The sequence below is a fragment of the Callithrix jacchus genome, chromosome 9, assembly GCF_049354715.1.
Source record: "Callithrix jacchus isolate 240 chromosome 9, calJac240_pri, whole genome shotgun sequence".
Classification (NCBI taxonomy): Eukaryota; Metazoa; Chordata; class Mammalia; order Primates; family Cebidae; genus Callithrix; species Callithrix jacchus.
The window spans coordinates 77162948-77177039 of record NC_133510.1 but is presented as its reverse complement, the minus strand read 5'-3'; the positions used below and the strand labels follow the sequence as shown (position 1 = coordinate 77177039).

General features: G+C 34.6%; 2 long non-coding RNA genes across 4 annotated transcripts in view; one reads left to right on the top strand and one right to left on the bottom strand.

Moving 5' to 3' along the window:
- The window catches only part of LOC144577775 (uncharacterized), a 62896-nt gene extending 49388 nt beyond the window's left edge, over positions 1–13508 (top strand). Inside the window, exon 3 of the long non-coding RNA XR_013522348.1 lies at positions 12467–13508. This is a non-coding gene — a long non-coding RNA (uncharacterized LOC144577775). The remainder of the gene's footprint in view (positions 1–12466) is intronic.
- LOC118144269 (uncharacterized) overlaps positions 1–14092 on the bottom strand; it is a 123921-nt gene that overhangs the window by 83925 nt on the left and 25904 nt on the right. The gene's annotated exons all lie outside the window — the stretch shown is intronic.

Sequence of the window (14092 nt, the reverse complement as noted above, 5' to 3'; positions counted from 1 at the left end):
ATGGCTAATTTTAGGTGTCAACTTGACTGGATCAAGAAATACTCAGTTAATGAGTAAAGCATTGTATCTGGGTAGATTTGTAAGGATTTTTCCTGAAGACATTGGCATTTATATTAGTGGACTGAATAAAGAAGATCTGTCCTCAACGTAGGCATCATCTAATCAGCAGACAGCTCAGATAAAACAAAAAGGCAGAGGAAAGGTGAATTTGCTCTCTATTCGAGCTGGGACACTCTTCTTCCCCTGCTATTGAATATTAGAACTCCAGTTTCTTCAGTGTTTGAATTCTGGAATTTGCACAAGCAGTCTCTCAGATTCTCAGGCCTTCAGCATAAAACTGAGAGTTAAACCTTTAGCTTTCTTGGTTCTGAGGCTTTCAGACTTAGCTAAGCTACTGACCTCCCTGGGTCTTCAGCTTGCTGATGGCCAGTTGTGGGATTTCTCAACCTCCACAATCACATGAGTCATTCCTTAATAAATCTCCTCTCATATGTCTGTTTATTCTATCTATGTGTATCCTATTGGATCGCTCTCTCTCTGAAAAACACTGACTAATACACAAGACAGACCCTCCACTCACCCTCAATGACAGGTCCTAATTGTAATTCTTTTGGAAAGAGATATGTAACATAATATCCTAACAGGATCTCCACTGTGATCCAGTTTCTTTCAAATCCAGTAAATTTTAAGCTACGATTAGACAACCTTTTATTTTTAGCTCATTTCATGCTATTTGAAGGGAATAGGGGTAAGGCAATTCTCAACATTTCCATTAATTTCACCATTGACCCAAGCTGCTTTTTTGAAGATTTCTACTAATCAAATGCAACTTCTGTATGTATTGATTATGAATCTTTCATTTCACAAGTGTTGATGTGTCTTCTGTATGAAATTTAAGGCATAGGTGACTCCCGATAAAATATCTGCCCTTATGAGATCCAAATATATGGATTTTAGAATGTATAATTAATTCAGATGGGGACACGGATATAAAATATGGTTAAATTCAAGGAGCATTAAGTGATTTTTCTTTTTTGGCTTAAAGTTTTATAGAGATTTTTTCTTTCACTTTGGAGCTTTCTTTTTCTCAGAGAGTTCTCAAATTAGTTGACAAAGAACAGGATAAGGACCTGGGCTGGATTTTTTATTGACAATCTGTATACATTCTTTTTGTCTCCTTGTTTGTAAGCCTGTCTGAACATCACGGGGGCTAGAAGACAAAAAAACTGTCTTTTCTGGATTTACTTGCCTTTAGTGTTCTGGATGCAGTTTACCTTCGGCCAGTCCCTTGCACTCCCAGAAAATTTGGAACGTAAAAATGAATCACAGGCCATTATTTCTCTAGCAACAGCAGTGGATAATGCTATTGTAGGTTTTAGCTGACAAAAGGCTTTGTAATGGCTAACCAGACTGTAAGTTTGATTTTTAGTCACTAACTGCAAAGCCGATGATCAGCTATAACTCTGACAGTAGATTCTTTACATCCCTAAAGTCTGGTGGCAGAAACAGGTTCTTGACCTTTCAAGCAAAATTTTCTATGACATCACCTTTATTTTCACACTCCCAGCTTTTCTAACAAGGTTATAAATACCTGGTTTTCTCTAGTAAATATTTTCATGCCTGCAATACCAAAAACTGTTTTTATTTTCCTAAAATGAACACTGCCAGAGAGAACTATTGTGTAGCATGAATTCTTTTTGCATACTATGTAGCAATCATTTTTATTCATGCTTTAAATATATTAACATATTCTTTCTTAGCAACAAGTCAACAAAGTAGTCAATTATGTTACTCCCATTTAACAGGTAACGAAACTGAGGCACAGAAATGCTTAGTGATTTTTTTCTGATACACACAGCAGTTAGGTGGTGGAACATAGATTCAAACCAGGCAGTCTGGTTAAAGGGACTGCCTGCATTACTCCACTTCTCAGTCTAGCAGAACTACTATTTATCTATCCTAGTTTACCTAAGGGAAAGGTTAGACGAAGAGTCATATATGTACATGTATATTTCAATGTCATAATGTATGAGATGATTTCCATTTCATCTCGAATTGTTCAGCAAAAGTCCATAGTATTGCAGTTGCTTCTAACCCAGGATACTCCCTGTATTATCAGTTAACATACTGGTTTCCTTTGCTAGAAATTCTATCAAGACTTAGATTAAGTTACCTTACTCTAAGCTATTGTTTGAAGTGGCTTTCTCCTTAACAAATGAGAAGTAATAATATTTCTCATGTATTGTCAGGCAGTTGAGAATATTATGATAATAAAATCTATATAAAAATTAAACTTAATTTTGTGAACTAGATACTTATTTTACTTGCAATGGATTTCAATGAGAATGTCATATTATTTGTAAAATATGCTATAATAATATTGCAAATAATAAATAACCATATTTGTTGAATTATGACAAAATTACTAAGATAAAAATTATATGCTTTTAATATTTTTGAAGCCATAAAGCAAGTTTTCTTTCAACTTGATTTGAAGGTATTGCCTAATAAAAATGGCAGAATTTGTTCTTATCAGCCTCCTTCAGATTCATTTTATTATGCTTTACTACTCTAATGATACTATTTAATAACGTTATGTTTAATTTACTTGAAAGTACGGATTACAAAGTATTTCTTTTTTGCCTCTTGCTTTTCAAGATTTGTATAGTCTATGAGAAACACTAAAATGTTTAAAAATTATAGTTGTACATAATTTACATTGTCAGAGGCACTCCCTTTCCACCGCAAAGTTTGCCTTTTTGGGCTGCCAAAGCAAGAGTTTTTATCTGGGCTTGAGGTAAAGGTCCACACTGAGATTTTCATTGGATTCAGAGTCCAGGGTGCTTACCATTACACCATGGAACCACCGGAAAGGTGGATGCTCTGACTCACTGCTCGTGTGCAAGTTCTTCCTCAGACTTTAATTAGAGTTGCAAAATAGATATGATAATGATCATATCTATTTTATGTCTTCTAGAATTCTCTTATCACTTTACTAAATTCATTAAAATATAATCATTTGCATATTTTGACCCTTTAGGTATTTTTAAGCTTTTATTCATTTTAATTTTTTTTGAGTACATCTTTCTCACATCACCCAAATCTGCTTCCAAAATGCAGTTGAGCAAGGCTAAAGGCAAATTTGGCTTATTCCACTGATCACATTCAGTTTCAAGTTAAAGCCAGTTACTATGGACAATGCTTTGCAACTCCTTAAATTGGAAATTAAATGGTCCATAGATGATTTTACAGAGCTAACTTGAGACTTCAAAATCCGTTATTAGACACTGAGGATTTCTTCAACATGTTCCAGTTTTGTTCTATGTCCAAGTAAATGAGCAAGAACTAGGCTATGTTATTCATAGATGGGTATTTACCATTTTATTTGACATTTACCCCGATTAAGGCACAGGAAGAGACCTTTAAATACAGAGGCATTCAATTGGTTACTGTATCTTTCTCATGTCTGTAGCATACACATGATTCGTGTGATGGAATAAACTGAAAAGACCCTAAATATGGAGAATGGGCACTATTTTGGTGATGTAGGAGTTAGCAGATGTTACATATAAAGAATATTTTTTAGTCCTTGACTTCTGCATCATGTGGTACACTTTAGAAGTCAGATTCAACTTGGGAGTTGCCAATAAAGCCAGAAGTTCACACAACCATTCATAGTATCATGGAAAGAGATGGGGGGGGCGGGGGCGGGAAGCAAAATAGGAAGTAAACATACAGTATGCAGTGAATTAAAAGAAAATAACCTATTTTCTATTGGTTGTATAAAGACAGAGAAAGTGAAACTTACAACACTAAGGTAGACTGGCACTAAGCTCTAAACATTGGCCTATTACAGACAGAAAATAACACTACAATTTGTAATAAATTCTTGCAGAAGAAAACCAAGACATAAGTTGGAGAAAAATACATAAATGGAACAGTGCTAGGGACCTTTTCCTCAGTCTCATCTGATTGTTTTCTCAATTGCCCAATGTGGAAATTTAGAAATTAATGTTAAGAAGCACATTGGAGATTATTTCTAGTGTTTCATATATTATTATGCTGTTAACTCTTTTTCAAATTATGCCTTTATTCTATGAAACAGTTCAATGATTGTCAATTGATTTTTTCACTATAAAGCACCTAGCTGAAGAAAATCTTTGTGTGATTTTTGATAGGCATATGAATGTGATAGTTATAAATTAATAATTAATTTTTAGAACCTGGTTTCTGACATGGACAGACAGCTATATGACACTTTATATGCACTGCTAAAGATATCAGGCAAATTCCCATTGTCTATGTCCCTTGTTGCCCATGTGTACATTATGGAATGGTTATGTAATTTGTAATTTATCTAAAAAACTTCAGAAACAGTAATTACCTAAAGAAGCCCACGGCATCACAGTATATACATTTATACTCTAATGGATTCTTATATTAGGTAAGTGAGAATAACAGTCTTATTATCACTGAAATACATTAAAGACAGAGAGCCTTCTAGATATGCCAACAGTTTTCATCCCTATTTTCCATTTTAAAGACAGAACTATTACTATACATAATCCATTTGTAACTGCTGGAAGATGCTTGTTCTTGTAAAGAGTAGTGCACTCTAAAGATAAGTGGCATTAATGCAGCTCAGAAAACCTGAAACTTCAATATACTCTTGTGTGCAATTAGGATTCTGTCACATAAGTGCTAGACTGTATCTACTTAAACTGGTTTTCTATATCATGGAAGGTAAAAAGGTAATTACCAAAATGGATGTAAATGAAACATGCATTTTAGAAATAGTTGAACCAATTACTCTCAAAGGATAGATAAGGGCTGAAAAATCTTTCATCCAATTTACTCATCCACTCAAACTTTATTTCCAAAAGTAAGCAGAGATCATCCCATAAATATTTATTTATGAGATTTTATAAATTGTGGCCAGCTTAAGCTGCAGAGTAATTTTTGAGGCAGAAACCATTTAACAACCAATGCAGACTATTCTTAAGTAAGAGATATTTCTTCTGCAGAAGTAGACTGAAAAAAAGTCTTTAATACTATCTTATGACATATCATTATAATAGCAGAGAGAATTTTCTCAGAGTATATTAATTCTTGTTTGTGACCCTTTTCACAGTAAAGGATGGAACAATTAACAGAATCACCAGAAAAGGCAACAATATGCAAATTCTTATTTTTATTAAAATAATTAAATCACAAAATTAATTATGGGAGGCACAGGGACGTAATTATTTTACATTTGACATTGAATTCCTCATTTATAGCCTATACTGATGCCTTATTTTTTTAAAAAATTTTGATTCTTGTGAAAGTAATGAAAAACAAAATGTTGTCTTTTCCTTCCCTCTGCCTTCTCTTTTTCCCCTCTTTTAAAACTCCATTATCCTAACTATCATTATATTATCATTATAAGCTAAACTATAAAATGTGAATGGATAATTGATCATTAAAATGATGATAAAGGGAAAGACAAACAGGATAGTGATGCTACTGTACTTTATGTTTCTATATATTTGAATCATTTAGGTAGGGGTTATTACATCCATTTCCATTTGTGTAACAATCTTATGAAGTATGCATATTGAAATTTAAGAGAGACTGTGTAACTAGTTCACACTTAGAGATCTATGTAGCAGTATTTAAACACATGTAAGGGCTTTGGTATCTGAGAGTCATGGATTCATATTCCAGCTCTGCTAATTTTCTTGCTTGCTGATAGCTGGTGAGTTGTTTCATCTTTATGCTGTCATGAGTTCTCTATACTGGCTCAAGTGATTTAAAGTTAAAATTTAAAATTTTCCCTGACCTCAATTAAATAATATATATTTAAAGTTCTTAGAAAGGAAAAGAGGCTTTTGTGTTCATGTATGTGTGAGGGAGGAGAGTATTGCCAAAAAAATATATAGTGTCAGCAATAACTGTGTCCTTTTGTACATGACTCAAGTTAAAACATTTTTACAGTTCCGAACAGTCTTTCCCAAGGGATGGATGTTTCATATGCCAGGTGCAGTGTTAGTGGCTCCTCTTATGGCATGACTGAGCTGTGCTGGCTGATATAGCATGGTAATTGAGAGCATAGGCTCTAAATTCACACTATCAGGACTTAGAGTTTAGGTGTACCACTTACTAGCTACATGACCTTGCTGAGCAAACTACTTAACCTGTATGAATCTTGATGCCTTTATTTGTAAAATAACTCTAAATATAGTACGTACATTCCAGGGTTGGTATAAGTATTAATAGGTACATTAAAAAATTGGTGGGGGTGTTGTTCACGTGATCCTAGTTATCCAGCTTTCCCAGAGGCTCCTTTTCCCCTTTGGTCTGATTCACATCAAAGATGCATGATATGATTTGGCTGTGTCTCCACCCAAATCTCATCTTGAATTGTAGTCCCATAATTCCCACATGTCATGAGAGGGACCTGGTGGGAGGTAACTGAATCATGGGGGTGGGCCTTTCCTGTGCCGTTTTCATGATAGTGAATAAGTCTCACAAGATCTGATGGTTTTATAAAGTGGAGTTCTTCTGCACACACTCTCTTGCCTTCTGCCATGTAAGACATGACTTTGCTTCTCCTTGCCCTCCACCATGATTGTGAGGCCTCCCTAGCCATGGAACTATGAATCCACCAAACCTCTTTTTCTTTGTAAATTACCCAGTCCTGGGTATCTCTTTATTAGCAGGTGAGAACAGACTAATACAGAGTATTAAACACTGTCAGATGATGAAGCAGTTTATTTTGACAGCACTCTTGCAAGACAGAAAGTAGGAGCAAGCCAGTGTCATGGGCCAGATACAGTTAGGGGTCATATGACTGCCTGATTGAGAGGGTCTTCTTCCAGAGACCATTGTAGAGTTCAAGGAATTCTTCCCCATTTCTTATACCTGTGTTTACTCCAGGTCAGTTACTAGGTGTTTCCTTCTTATAGGGAATTCAAGGTACTCTTATAAGAGTGAGTTCTATTAAGGTTTATGAGAGTTACATCTGTGCTGAGAAAGTTTTGTCTCCTGCAAATCTTGGGCCAGGGTTAGACAACCCCAGGCCAGAATGCATCATACTGGGCATTATACTAGGCCGACACTATGTCTGCCAGCTGCTTGCGTAGGCCGTATAGATATTGTTAATCTTGTAGCCATGATATATTTCTTATGCTACAAAAGTATTCAAAACTGTTTGTTATATAGTAAGTAATATACACATGCTCACTATTTTCCTTATTACCAAATCTCTCCCCAGAGGATGGTGGAGAAGTGACGTTGCCCTGAGAGCATCATTCAATTGTTAACATGTTTCCCTCAAACAAGTGACACAGAACTGGCCAGATTAGAGGCTCTTATCAGGAATTCTTCCCAACCCCATTAGCTGTAATTCATCACAGCAGGCTGATGAATGTTGTTAACTCAGAGTCATTTAACAATTTGAAAATGGACAGTGAGGGGTGGTTATTAGTATCATAAAAACCAGGCGAGAATAGGGAGAGTTTTGTTTCAAGTAGTTCAATTAATCTATCATTCTTGTTTTCTGGTATGAAATGGTGTTCCAAGTTCATGTTGTACATTTCTTATTCAAGACTGAAATATTTCCAAAGACTTGATAATTTTGATGGGAAAAATAGTACTTATACTAGGTACTCACTACCGTGTGGGTTATTATTTTTTTTTTTTGCCTATTCAGTTTATAATAAGAGATAGAAATATATCTTAAGTTTTGTACTACTAATTCCCAATGTTTCCCATTCAAATTTAGTCCTATGGGATATTTACTTAATCTATTAATCTTACATCTGTCTGTGCCTTTGAACTTCCACATATACATTCCCATTTCTCAACATAATTAGTCATTTGCATTATTTTACTTTACACACAATACTCTCAAACTGGCATTAACAACCATATCACTAACAAGATTACTATGAGCAAAGTGAGCTTTTTTATTTTCAGTTATTTTTGTCCTTAGAATATATCCCACCACTGATACATAGAAAATTACTCTGTTTTAAATATTCCTTTCCATAGTTAAATCTAAAAACAAGTATATTCAGAGTTGTATGGTAGTTATTCTCATTCTTCCACTTTTCTTCTTTTTCACCTATAAGCATTTACTTTGCTTTTATCTTATTGTATATTTTTGAAAATAATAGCATACTATATTACACAAGGTTTTCTTCACCTCCCTCTTTTACTTAGCAATATATTTTGAGAATCACTTCATAATAGTATGTAGACATATGTGTCATTCCTTTTTCAGCTGAGTTGTAAGAATATTTGGATATAACCTAGTACAAACAATGCTGATAGCAACAGATTTATAAATTGTAAGTGCATATTTCTGGAGTTTCTTTGTTGCTGTGTGTAGCTTTTTTGATTGGTGATGGTGCTTTTGCCAATGTGCCTTCAGGGTATATTCCTAGAAGTGAGATTGCTGGATGAAAGTGCACATGTCCGTGTAATTTTGTTATATATTCTCAAATTTTCCTCCAAGTTCTGTACTCCTGCTAGTGATGGATGAGTGCTTATGTTTCCACTGGTATATCCACAAAATATGTTTTCCAAATTTTAAAATTTCACCAAGGTATTGGTGAGAAATTGTATGTCAGTATAGTTTTGATTTACATTTGTTTTATTATGAGTGAGAGTAGACTGAGTAGCTTACCTGGGTTTAAAGACCAGTTATATTTATTTTTTGGTAAAATATATGTTCATATGTCTAGCCTACTCAGTGAAGCAAAACACCAGCACATTGCTAATGCTGGATACATTTTGGGATGCAAGGTTTATTTTATGCTATAGATGTATTTATCTGTGTAGTTCCAAGAGTGCACCGTATAACCCTCTGACAGCTCTCCACTTCTCACACATTTTTTCCAAGGGCTTGGTCCATGACTTAACCTGACTGGTGAATTTAGGAGAAATTGATCCTGTTTATCTCTATTCTGATTTATGCTCTTCCTCTGAAGCTGCCTGCAAGCACATGTGCTCTTGAGGGATGCTTACTGGTTTAAAAGTAGCATTAAAGACCTTCTTCTATAACCTGTCATTAGATATGTACATTTGTCCAATTCTGTTGTTTAGCATGTAGGAGCTCAGTTGTCTACAAATATAAGGATAATATCCTTACTCATGGGAGGCAGACACATGCCAAGGTATTTGGGAATGAAAAGCCATAAAATACCATGTTTGTACTAGAAAGTATCACAAATGGGAATGACAATCATACATTTCTTTTTCTGTAATTAATAAATCTGGAATTTTAAATTCTGATTAACAATTCAGAATAGTCAGCAACGTGTCTATTTCTTTAAATAAACTTTCCCTTTAACTTTCTACTGAAGATAATATTGTTGTTTCTCAATTCTCAACTGTGAGATTTGTTTCATTTTGTTCCAAATGTTCACATGTCAGGCAAAGAGGATGAATACTTTTATTTCATGGTCAAGTTCTGTTGATACAATATTATCACTACTCTCAAAGAGATGAGGTAATTTGACGTTACCATTTATAACCTAATTGATTGTAATATGATGATATTTAAGTGTAATTTTATTTTTTTGGACACTGACATGTGGGCTCTCTCATTTATTTAATAGAAGTATTAGAAAGTAGCAAGTGTGCACCATTTGTTTCCTTCTTTTATTGTACCTGGTATAAATTATCTTTGGGGATGCTGTGCAAAAGGCCATGTAGTATCAAGCCCTAAGAACATGCTGCAGGTTTTCAAACAGCAAATTGTCACAAGAAAAAAAATGAGTGTATAACTAATGTCCATAAATCTTGGCCTGTAAATAGGATATATTCAGGGTTTATTTTCTTCTATTTAGTGATATCTTACAAGGAACATTTTCTCATCTTCTATTTATAAATGAATTTGGAATTATTAAAATTAAAGTAGATTGTGCAACATTTAATTCTATAGCGGGTCAAAATGTTTAAGACTCTTTCTAGCTCTAGAAATACAGGTTACTATGGGTTTAGCCTTTGCCCTTTTTGGTCCGTCTCTTTGAAATAATCCCTGTTGGGTTAATCTGAGTTTGGCACCCTTCTTCAGACCCTTACTGGGTCCTGAAACCTTCCTGGGTCCCCAGGAAAGCCTGCACTTTTTTCTTGCTTCTGTGAAAGTGCAGCATATCCCAATATAGAATTCTTTGATTTGCATTGAGGCCACAGCTTAGGACTCTGACTCCCACATGGGAGTCCATTAGCCTTCAGAAGACTTCTGTTGAGATCTCTGAATCATCCCTTTGAACCCCATCTCATGCATTCTGAAGAATGGGACATATCCCCCATGGTGAGAAAATTATACATCACTCTGGCAGCTTACTCCAAAGGAATTTTTTCCATGGCCACCCCCATCTCCTTTTTTATAGCCTAGTATAGAAGACAAACTTAGGAGCAGAAGAACAAGTTGCTTCTAACATGTTTGCAAGGTGATCCAGCACTCCCGACCGTAGGTCTAAGGGGCCTTTGCTGTATTACTGTTGTCCTGTGCACATACTGCCAGATGTGTGATTGGAGTCCAGTTTATCATTCTGTCACTTTTACTCAACCTAATCAAAGTCAGTTTCTATTGTTTATGTTTTAAAAACCTTAATTAATACAAGCAACTGCAGAGAGTAAAATTTTACTATACAGCCAAGAACTGTATTTAGGGTGCAGACAAGAGACCTTGATCTCTCAGTTACCATGAGATCTGAGGAAGGAATGGTCTTTGATCTTACAGAATGTAAAATATGAGGGAAAAAACAAAAACTTTAAGGTGCCTAGCACTAAAACCTAAAAAAACGAATATGTTTAAGAACAATCCAGAGAGAAAATTTTAATAGGCTAGGCTGTGTTATTTTAGGCAATGAACACATGATTTTGTGTAATGCCATTTATGGAGTTAGAGGTGAGAAATAGCCAGACTAAAAGTCAGATGCTTTTATCTTCTTAGTAATCAGGTAACCTTATAAAGTCAAATGCTTCAGTCATCCAGTGAGAAGTGGAACAACTGGTACCTGCAATTAAAGCAGTCTAAACATTCTTCTAGTATTTTGTGACTTATTTTGAGATGTGTTCATGGTGTAGTTTCAAGTCTAACTAGTTTTCAGTCTGTCATTTAATTCATTCATTCAACAAATATTTTTGAGCTTTCGTTATGTGCCACACCATCTTCTTGGCATTTGGGATACATCAGCTAGAAAGCTAGAAACATCTAATAGACAATCTGGGAATATCCAGTAGATAATAACCATATTTACTACAAAAATAAATTTCTAGAAAGCTAGAAGGTAGTAGGGGCTATGGAAGAAAACATGGAGCACGATGAGGGGTTGAGGAGTAGAGATGAGTGGAGAGTTTGTAGTTTAAATAGGATAGTCAGAGTAGTTCCCTTAAGAAACTGACATTTGAATAGATCTGAAGGTGCCATAATTAACCCCTGAAATGTGGTACTGAGGCAAATGGCTTTGTAGACTGAAGCCATCATTCAATATTCGAAGGCCTATGGTAAGCTACCCTGGTCTGTCTTTCCAGAATGAATGGCCAGCATGCAGAACTAGTGCCTGAGGGAGATAGGGGATCAGAAATCAGAAAGGAAGAGATGTAAGGGTGGGAACAGAAACATTAGAGAGCAGAATATTGAAGTTAAGTGAGATGGAAGGATCCCCAGCCCTGTGGTTTGAAAGAGCAGAATATATGCATTCTGACAAGGTCCAAGGAGCGTTACTGTTTATCGCTTTCAGGGTCCATTTCCTTTCCCAAGGAACAAGTACACTTAAAATATAAAACTATGTGCAGAGGCCATGTGTCTGATCATTGTTTCGGTTCTACCCAATTTGTTACACAGAAGTTAAAGTATTGGAGAAAGGTGGAAAATAAAACAGTGACAAAAAGAATTAATGCCAATTAAAACCATACCTTTAGCACCAGAACATTTGGAATATTGGTTGCGTCTCTCTTTTTCTTTGTAGTAATTGTTTCCGTTTTCTTATATTATTTAGAAATCTTAAAGATAATTTTTCAAAATTAGAATTATTGATCAATGAACAATTATTGATAATTATAAAATTAATTATTTTAATCAGTGTCAATGATAATCATTAATACAAAAGTCCAGGATCACCAGGGTGATCCTTTACCTGCTCATTTATCCAGGTGACAGAAAATACTCAAACCCTAGGAGATTACTAGTTCTGATATGCTATTTAGGTAACTTTTGAGGGAGCTTCTGAAAATCTCAGATGAGTTTTTTTATAATTTTTGTTCCAAGATAATGGTGCTATCAGGAAACACAGTGAGAACATTAGTATTTCTGATTGTTGGGGTGTAGAAAGTGGGAATAGAGGGGGCCTGTATTGTCTGTTTAGGGAAAGCAAGAACTTCAGAAGTAACTTGATATTACCTTCAGCCATTCCAGGAGGATTATTTTTTACTGTTTTTCTTTTAAAATAGAAGTATGTGTCGTTTGTAGGGACATGGACGAATCTGGAGAACGTCATCCTCAGCAAACTGACACAAGAACAGAAAATGAAACACCGCATATTCTCACTCATAGGCGGGTGATGAAAAATGAGAACACATGGACACAGAAAGGGGAGTACTAAACACTGGGGTCTATTGGGGGGAAAAGGGGAGGGCCAGTGGGAGGGGGAGGTTGGGAGGGATAGCCTGGGGAGAAATGCCAAATGTGGGTGAAGGGGAGAAGAAAAGCAAAGCACACTGCCATGTGTGTACCTACGCAACTGTCTTGCATGCTCTGCTCATGTACCCCAAAACCTATAATCCAATAAAAAATTAAAAAAAAAAAAAAAAAAAAGAAAAGCACACTGCTATGTGTGTTCCTACGCAACTGTCTTGCATGCTCTGCTCATGTACCCCAAAACCTAAAATCCAATAAAAAATTAAAAAAATAATAATAATAATAATAAAAATAAAATAGAAGTATTATACTTTTCAGCCAGGTAATAAATAAAGAACTCTGTTTAAAAACAATGTTTTATTATACTTGGTAAAAACTTTTATTATACTTGTAATTATGTATCAATCAAAGATATTAATACATAATTACAATCAAATAAAGTAATGAATGAAGTTGTTATTTGCAATGTACCAGGGTCTCTGCTTTACAGATACAGGAAATGAAATATAGTAAGATTTCATCTTTTTTATTGACTGGTATGAAATGGTTGTGGAATAGGAATAAACACTAGAAATCTAAACCAAAAGAGGTTTCTTGCCTTACTTTATTACAGCTAACCCCAGATAAATTGAGATTATTTTATTTATTTGAAATATATTTCCACAATGCACAAAAACTAAAGGTGTTTATTAACCTTAGAGTAATTTTATGATGTATATTTTTAAGTCGACAAAATAGTATTCATATTTTTTTATTTTATCTAAATGCTTTCATCCTATATTAACTGGTAAAATATTGATATGAAATGTTACTTAAAATCTGTCTAAATTTGGTAATATCTGACATAGAAAAAATAAATACAACTTAATGGAAAGCTGATTTAATGTTTTAATTATCCTAGTTATGTAAATAATAATTTCCTTTGGTACTGACCTATCGTTTAGTTAGAGGAAAAAATATTTTTCATTGTAAAATTATCATTAACATCTAGAGCATAGCTGTTGCATTTATTGTGACAATCTCATGGAATTTTAAAACTCAGAACCACTTTTTTATGTGTCTGAATAAAAGATTTTATAAACTTCACACCATGGTTATCATACATGTACAGATATCAGCCACTTAATAAACAGGAACCAGAGGCGAGGGCTCTTAAATCTGGACTGTGCTGTACTATGTAAGAACAAGGCATTTGTCAAACTGTCTTATAGACATCCTGTTAATCTAAATGTGTCTGGATTAAAGTACCAGCAATTTATTTCACCATTTCATCATTTGTAAAGTTTGCAGCATTAGTATTTAATCATTTTAAATACATAATTTTTATCATTTTCTTATTCTTACAGGTCCTCTGAAGGACAGTCAAGCATGCATCATATTTTCTGTACTGATTTCTGCTCCCAGTTTTTCGCATTAAAGAAATATACCAGAAATGCAGTATGTTAAAAGTCCACAAAA